This window comes from Talpa occidentalis, unplaced genomic scaffold (assembly GCF_014898055.3).
Source record: "Talpa occidentalis isolate TD23 unplaced genomic scaffold, MPIMG_talOcc4v2.1 talOcc4.8, whole genome shotgun sequence".
In the NCBI taxonomy this organism is placed as follows: domain Eukaryota; kingdom Metazoa; phylum Chordata; class Mammalia; order Eulipotyphla; family Talpidae; genus Talpa; species Talpa occidentalis.
In genome coordinates, this window is record NW_023605194.1 from 28,956,211 (window position 1) to 28,965,206 (window position 8,996).

An 8,996-nucleotide genomic window follows, 5' to 3' on the forward strand; every position below is an offset into this window, starting at 1 on the left:
GCCTCTCAATGCTGAATCCTGGAACTCTGAATATTGCTGTTTTGAAAGCCATCAGCCTCCTGTCCATCACCCACACTGTCCTTTATGACTCAGGACCACTTATGGCATCATTTTCAGTCTTCCTACTCTTTGCAGACTAATCAGTTTATTCATGTCAAAGCTAAGAACGTGGACCCAAACAACTCTCATGAACTTGGAAAATGTGCAGTCTCAAAGCAACTTGGGAAGATGGAGAACTTGTTCAAAGATTCAGATCCAAGAAAGAGTATGGATCCAGAGAATCATAAGAACTTGGGTAGCAGAAAAAAAGCAGAGGGTAGAGTGGAAATGTTCACTCAATTTGCATTTATGGAGCCCCTTCTGGGAGCCAGGCTTCTGCAGGGTGGCAAGGGATGAGAGAGAAGGACAAGCAAATATCAGAAGGGACAGGACTTTGTGTGACCCACATGACATCTCTTCTGTGGTGTTAGGTCTTCTGCAGAACTGTGTTGAGTGGCGCTTGGCAGTGAAGATTAGTGTCATTGACCACAGCCTGCAGCACTGCTGCACAGAATGGGGGTTTGAGGGAGAGGGTAGCCATGGAGGTAAAGCACTTGGCCAGAAGAAAGAGCTCAGGCAAGCATAAATTTTAAAATAAAGTTATCAGATCAGAAATCCAAACAGTGAGCACTTAAGAGCAAGAAGGTGCATAAAATAAGAAAGTGCTGCATTCAGCATTTTTTGGATGGGTGAGAGTTATGGCCCTTGTGCTTTTAGTGCCTGAGAAGTGTTATAAATAGCCCAGGGAAAGGGATTTTCCCATATGCTCTTTCAAATACACACACACACATACACACACACACACACACACACACACACACACACTTTAACACTGACTTGTATTTTTCAGATGGTTCCAAAATTTAAAACAAATGAGTTACTTGAATGGAGACATTAAGTGTGCCAAGTTTTCCCCAGCAATGAACTACATACACCAAAGGAGTTAAAAGCAGGAACGTGTGAAGTAGCTTCTGGACACAAACCAGGACTCTGACCCCGTGAAAGAGAGCAAGTCCCCCTCTGAGCCAGGCGCCTGGGAGGATGGACACATGAGGGAGGGTTCCTGTGGAGAAGCCTGGATTCACTAATTGGACACAGGATTATGAATACCCATGCCCTGGTGTGCCCAGGTGGTGCCACCCATGGGCGGGGCCAGGTGCCTGGCAGTGGGAGAGTCTCCTTGGAAGGCAGGAGAGCATCCTGTGTTTCTCATCCAGGGTCATTTCTGGGACCGGAGGGGTGGGAGTCAGATGAGGAAGGACGTGTCCTTCTTCCCAGACATCTTAGGAAGAATCCAAAGGAGAGTAAAAATGGCCAGGGTTAGAGATCAAGGCCCCTGGAAGAAAAAAGGCAAATCCAGAGCAGGGCCTGTTGGGGAGAGTCCCCCTGTGCTACCCTCAGATGGTTTCCTTTGCCACCTGTGCCTTCCCTGGTGGGCCACTTGACAAATTCACAAGTCGCTCTGACCCTACTCTCCGGCCTGAAAACCAGTGACCTGCAGAGCCTCCTGCCCCCGCACCTTCCCTTCTGCCACAGTCATCCTGGTTCTACTTTCTCCCTGGAGAACTTTTCCCTGGAAGAAATGCACAGGAGCAGCAGACCTAGTCAAGGACACACCACGTCAGGGATTTGCTTTTTGTTTGAGGCTAAACCATAGACCACAAGATAATCAGAACTTTCTCGAGATCTTCCATCTACAGGCTCCTCTTTGCAGTGAAAAACTAAAATTGGGTGACCTTTCAGATCCAGAGTCTTGATACCTTCCACCTCCACTTATTCATTCTTATCGTGGAAATGACCAGGAAACCCATATGAACAGGACCCGGAGGAAAGATAGGGAAGTGTTCTCATGTCCAGGTGCTGCTATACCATGGTGGGGGGTGGTATTTGCAGCAGGATTGACAACAGAGATAAGCATTTATTCATTCATTTCATCTATTTAATCTATATTCACTAGCTAGTTACTGAGCACACTGGGTGCTGAGAAATAAAGAAGGGACAAAAATCAACTTATTTTGCAAATATGTATTGAGCAATTCCTACATGCCAGGATCTGTGATATGAATTGGGGATCAATGTAGGGATAAGATTGACAAGCTCCCTCCCTGCTGGAAACCTACATTCTGCTGGGGAAGACAGGCCACACAGAAACAGACGCAGAACTAGGCAAGATAATGGCAAATAGGGACGCAACAGGACAATAGGAGAAGCTACTTTGGAAAGGATATTTCCACTCAAATATGAAGGCTGGTCACATAAGGGGCCAGGATGAGCATTTGAAGAGGAAGTACCCATCTCCGAGGTGGGAATGGTCAGTGTCCGTGGCACTTGGAGAGAGGCTGACTGGTGTGGGAGCAAGGGGAGAGGTGCTTGGGATGAGTCTGAGGAGAGGGGAGTGACAGGTGTGTGGACCTTCTGTAGGCGTGATGGGCAGTAGGTGTGATGTTCTAGAGCCGTAAACATTGCAGAGCGGGATCCAATACATGACTGCAAAGTCGCTCTCCTGTTTTACGGTGAGAGACTGAAGAGGAAAAGCAGAGAAAGCTGTTTAGAAGCCAGTGGTGAAAGTGGAGACACGTGCAGGAATATGAGGTATATTTGGATCTGATCGTGGATTCTTTTTTTTTAAAGGTTGATTTATTTATGCATACAAGAACTGGGGTACAGGCCAGAGGTGTGGGGGCAGTGAGAGGAATCACCAGAGGCAGAGCAGGAAATAGAACAGGCAGACTGACTGAAATACACTGCTGAGGGGAGCAGAGGATGAGTCAGGAGAGGTCTGCTGCGCCATGTGTGTAGCTCCCTGGCCGGGGATCAAACTCATGCTACAGTAGCTGTGGACAGCTTCATAGGTTGCATCTTAACCCCTTGTGCCACCGGGGAGGCCCTGATTGTGGATTCCTTCTGCACAGAAAGTTAAAGGGAATAGGTTTTCAAGATGACAATAATGGGTGATAGTGATCCTTCTTGAGTTGAGGACACCTAGGGACAACTCCACTGGAAGAAAGGGCATCAATCCCTGCCCCAAAGGAGCTGAAATGGGAGTCATGTGACAGGAGTCCTCTGAGGGTCAGTGTGCATGAGCTGCAAACTCTATGTGCAAAGGTAACATGCTTCTACAGCTTACTTCCTTCCTCCCTCCCTGTTTCATTTGGAATCCCACTATAAACCGAGTGCTTTCTACAGACATCCATGAATAAAGCAGTGACAGACAGGACCGGGTGGGACTCTGAGATCCTGTTGCTCAGATGTTCATCCTGTGCCTGGAAGCATGGCCAGAGAGAATTGTAGGAGCAAAGTCTGTGCTCCTTGAGAAATTCTGAATTTTCCCTTAATTTTCAGCAATGAGAAAAGGACCCACATTCTGACCTCTTCCATGTTAGAAAATAGACCTGGCAACAGCAGAATAATTTATGAACTCAAGGGGCATTGAAAAATGAACGCAACTGTCCTCCCTCCAGAGAGGGGTGATCCCTGACACTCTTGGCAGGTTAGGGGATGGATTCAGAGGCCGTGATGTTGGCAAGTTCCCACAGTCAGTACATGAAACCATCAAGTGTCAGGACTCACTGTGGTAAATGGGCCACCACACTTCACACAAAGCACACTGTTCCCAATGGAATCTCAGGAAAATTGCAATCTGTACCTTCAGTAAGGGCGGGGCCTTGTTTTCTGAAACATGTCACCCATGTCACTAACTCAAGATTACAACACTCCTCTACCTCCAAAGGTAGTCTAACTTATCACCAAAATTAACCCTGTCCTAACTACAAAGAAAGTTCAAGTTCCCCATGTACCTGCACTCCTGGGAGACCACCTGGGAGTCTGTGGTATGGAACTGAGGCATGCTGGAAGTCTCTTGGCAGAAAAAAATGCAAAATCAATATCCATCCCAGTCAGATGATGAAATTATTTGTACTTGAAAGGATAACTATAAACACTCATAAAGTTCACTTTTGAAAAAACAATTTTAATAAAATTGCAAGTCAGTTGCATTTCCAAAAAAAAAAAAATAGTTATCGTGTTATCACTTAGACATGAGACTACTATGCTCCAGAGAGAAAGTGTACCCACCTTTGGATACAGGTGTTGTTTAGCCAACTAAACTGTTCCTCGAAGTATGTTCCTGGAAAGATGGGGAGGTTATAATGCTTTGGAATGAAAAACCTGTAGCTATATTGTGAGAGCCAGAACTGATTTGACAAGACAGGAACTTTCTATTATGGGGAACAAATGCTACATTACCTTGTAATAAATGGAGAAAGGACTGTAATCTATTCAATTACCAAAACATAGCCCCATTTTTGATGCAATTTGGAATTCTAGTTCGGCTGAGTTTTATGCTATTTATTGTTTTGTGCTTGCCAAAGCAATGATTTTCAACTTGAAATATGATCCTGTGCTTGACTTTGGAACTGGAACGCTAATGCAGCTTACTTAGTCCTCCTGGTCATATACTAATGCTAGCAGGGTTTAGAAATCTTGAGTAGCAATATAATTATGAGATGCTAGAAAACACAAAGTTACTTCTGAACTAGTAGCCTGTGAACCTACAGTTTGCTCGGTGCCCAGATGGGGAGCACATTTTAACTGCCATGCAAACTCCCAGGTTGTATGATAATAATGGGCACAAGCTTTGGAATCATGCCAGCCTTGTCCTGGCAACATTTTTGGATGGCCTATTTCCAGCAAAAACAATAACTTACAAAGTAGTTGCAAGTAAAATATCAATGAGAAACCTAAATTTATAGTGGTTGATGGACTCTTAGCTTTAAGAAATAAGCCAATCACCAATTCCAAGCTGCCTGAGAAGAAATCACTCCCAGAATAAGAAATCACAAACAGGAAATGATAAACCATTATCAAAAGCAGCCCTTAAAAATCAAAGGAAATATGAGACTGACAAGCTGCAAAGCAGGAAGCGAGAAGTGAGAAGAACCAAGATGTGGAACTTACCCTCCCCGCAGAGCACACCACGGTAGACTGTGTCTCACTTAACATCTGGAGACACTGAGACAGATGAAAAATTCAAGAACTTAAAGAAGATCTGAAAGCAATTGAACCTTGAAAGAACAAGCAACAACTAAAACACAGCTAGAAAAACAAAGAGGAGGAGAAAATTTAAAAAGATACCACCCTTCTCCAGGAGCTGGAATATTCGAAACTGCTTACCTTTGAGAGTCACAGAGAGCAAGTAAGTTGGTATAAACCAGTGGAAATGCAAGTCCTATGTTAAACCCATGCAGTCACCTGAATGCCCATATATGTACCTGCATTTCCTGTTCATCTGTAACTCAATCATTGGCATAAATGTGAAATTGGCTTCACGCCCATTAAATTGGCTTTTCTTACCTTTTAATCCATGTTATAGAAAAGAGATGTAAATTTCTTAGCTAAGCTTGACAGACTGATAGCCAGATACTGTTATTCAGTATTATTTATCATATAAGTGAATAAAGGCATTTTAAATTTTAAAAATTAATGTGACTCATTAGATGGGCTTTAAAAACTCAGTGCAAAACAAACAAAGTGAACAAAAGATTGCTTCTGGAACTTTAGAATGAATATCAGCTTTTTGTTGTTAAACTTGTACTAATTCACTAAGTTGTTCAGTGTAAACTCAATGCAGCAATTTTGTGGAAAACTTGTTTTATAGTCCACCTCTTCTCCAATATTTCAAGTTTCCATTATTGCATTTTGTAACCAAGACAGGCTTTGTTCCCTCCATTGAGTGTTTTTGCAAATATGCACTTTTCAGGAAAGTCTTAACAGGCACTTGAGTATCATTTCTCCTCCACCTGACCTTCAAATGGATATGTAGGTTTTCTTCCCTGAGAGGGTCAGTTGTTTCAGAGAAAAATCCTAGTTTCCTCCCTTAGCAGTGGCATGTTTGAGGGTATCACTAAATCAGTCATTAGTCACTCACTTAATTTGTCTACCTTTCCCCCAATTTTCTTATGTGTTTAATATCTCCAGATATGGAGGCGCTTTGCTCACACTTCCTCAATAAAAGAATTCTCAAATACCCTGTAAGGGTGACTAAGGTGAATATATAATTGTATCACCAAGCAAAAAATAAAAATAATTCTCCCTCAAAAAAGCTGAAAAGAGGTGCTGTTAAAAGTTCAAATATATAGTTTTTCTTTTCTTCCATGATCTGAACTATTTTGAAATTATTTAGAAATAATGCATCTGCATTTTTATCCTAATTATTTTCAAAATCAATATTTAGAGTAACTCACTATTTCTCTAGCTAATCAATATCCGAGTCTTCTTTCATTTAACTGTCATCATTTTTGCTTTACTTTGCTGGAATAGGCTCTCCAGAAACTTCTGGTAGGCTTCTGATCGGGTAAACTTTGCGAGTCCTAAAAGGTCTTTAAAAAACTATTTTTACCTTTATATTTTGTTTAGTTTGGACTAGATTTTAGTTAAAAACTACATACCAGAGACTTTTAAGATATCGTTCTATTGCTTTCAGAAACCATCTGATTTTGAGAAATCTGATTTCTAGTCTCTCTTCATTCCTTTGTAGGAAATTTGTGTTCTCTTTTGTTTACTAAGCTTTCACTTTTCTCATCATTGGTTTGCTGAAATGTCACCATAACATGTGCATATGATTTGTCTGTTTCATTTATCACACCTAACACTCAGTGGGCTATCTCAATTTGAGGATTTATGTCTTCATTTTTGAAAATTTTGTCTTCTGTTATTTAATTTATCCTTCAAATTTGTTTTATTATATTTTTTCCCCTTCAAATTCAATTCAGCAGAATTGGAAACTGATAAGCCTATTCTGCCTCACAATGCTCCTTTGACACTTCTCTTTCTTTGTTTTTGGGGGTTACATTTTGAAAGTTTTTGTTGTCATCTTCCAACTTTTAAATTCAGTGTTCAGCTATAATATTTGGGCTTATACTCATTTTTTAATTTCATTGATCTTATTTTGTCTCCAGATTGTTAATGCTTTTAACTTATATATGAAATATTCTCATCCATTTCTGAAATATATATCCTATTATAGTTATTAAATACCAATTTCCTGATTCTCCAAACCTTGCTTCCTAAACCAATATCTTCATGTGATTTCAATGCAATATGACTTGTCCCTCTGATAATGCTGATTTTCCTCCAATATTTGGAAATTTTTGGTTGCGTGGACATCTTTTCATTTGCTTCATTGACTATAGCATCAATCTTCCTAAAAAGCCAGTCCATCCTGGTAATTAAGTATTTTAGGTAATTTTGGTGATAAGCTAGGCAGCAATGCCAATGGTTAACTCTGACTTTCAGTAAATTATTTTGTTTCTCTAAGGCTCAATTTTATATTCAATAAATGGATACAGCACACAAATAAGGTGAGCATTAAGTGTGGGATTGCAATCGGCACACTAGTGCCTATCACATAGAAAATAATAATACAAATGTTGACTGCTGTGTCAATCAGGTCACATCAGAACTCAGCAGTGGAGAAATTGACACCCAAAGGTATAGTCACTTATGGTAGAACTGGTAAGGTGATGTTGGGTGACGTACTTTGATCTAGGAAAATTCCCAATCCTTGTTCATGATCCCCTTCAAGAATCTGTTGCTCTGCCTGTGTCTATCCTGAAAGGTCAGATGGGAGGAGCCCTGAGGAGCACCCCACAGCACTGCCCTGTGAAGGTGAGCACACTAGGCCAGTACTGCGTAGGAGGAGGACCCCATTACTGTTGGGCATTCACAGCTTTCCGCTGAGGATGGGAACCCGTAGTGTCCCTTGGGTTTTCCATCCTCCAGACCCATCTGTTCTAAGTTTTTTATTTGATTTCCACTAGTAGTCCTTGAAGACACCCGAGCATCTTCTTTCCCCCCAAGAACTGAGCAACTGTAGCCAAAATCAGCAGCTGTTGGTTTGCTTAATAGAAAAAGTATCTCTCAGAGCTGCCAAAGATACATGATAGAAGGGGATCGAAGAAGCTTGAGGTTCTTTTCTCAAGACATAAAGCAAATCTTTGAGCAAAAAAATTCTTCACATCCATTACTTCCACCCTCAGAGTCCACATGGGAGACCCCTGACTCATTTTTCAGGGGTGCTGCCCAGACATTTATCATGGACCCATTGGTCCATTAATATATTAGAAGCTATTTGTTTGTCTGTGCTCTTTCTACATAACCCAAAAGCTCCTTGAAGCAAGATTCCCAGGACATACTGATAAAGGAGAAATCCTGCATCCAACCAGAAGTATGTCCTTGACCATCGTTCCTGCTTCTAGGACTAAAGTCAGCCTGAATGTGCAGATTCCAGTTCTGACCTGTAGGCAGTGGTTTTGCCTGGGCATGGAGGGGACACAGAGCTGAGAAGATGGACAGGTGACCTGGGATGTCAATTAATGCTACCTGGGGGCAGCCAACTCCTCAGTTCCAATCCTGGCAGATGAGAAACTGGGGCAGGGAAAGTTATTCCCCCAATCCTCACTTACATTCTAGTACTATTCTCTCTCTCCACTGTTTGCACCCTACCCTGGAGTCAATACACCCCAGCCCCCCTCTGCCCAGACTTCCCCCTCCAGCTGAGCTGGGAGGAGGCCGACTGTTGGGCTGGAGCAGACTTCCAGCTCATCCACACTGGGAGGGCAGGAAGAGTCCAGCTGAGAGCTCCTCTTCTTAAGTGTTTCCATCCCTGATGGTCAGGACAGAGCAGGTCTGCAAACTGGGTGACTATGGGTCAGAAGGAAAGAGACAGCCTCTATAAATATCAACAAAATCCCCTGGAAGTGGGGCTGGAGCTGGAACATCTCTCCCTTTTGGACAAGCCTTTACCTGAGACTAATAGCTTATAGTTAATCAAGAATAAGATTCTGAATCAGGGACTTCAGAGCTGAACCTCATGCCAAATTGGGCCAGCCAGAATTGTGACTGCCCTGACTGGGTCCATGCTGCATGACCGTCCTCCCTGCGATGCGCTCAGCACTGTT

The 8,996-nt window shown here is 42.5% G+C and overlaps 1 pseudogene; it reads left to right on the forward strand.

The window, feature by feature from the left end:
* Positions 1 to 578: 578 nt before the first annotated feature.
* LOC119234226 (eukaryotic translation initiation factor 2A-like) lies at positions 579 to 5,107 on the forward strand (annotated as a pseudogene).
* The last annotated feature ends 3,889 nt before the right edge of the window (positions 5,108 to 8,996 follow it).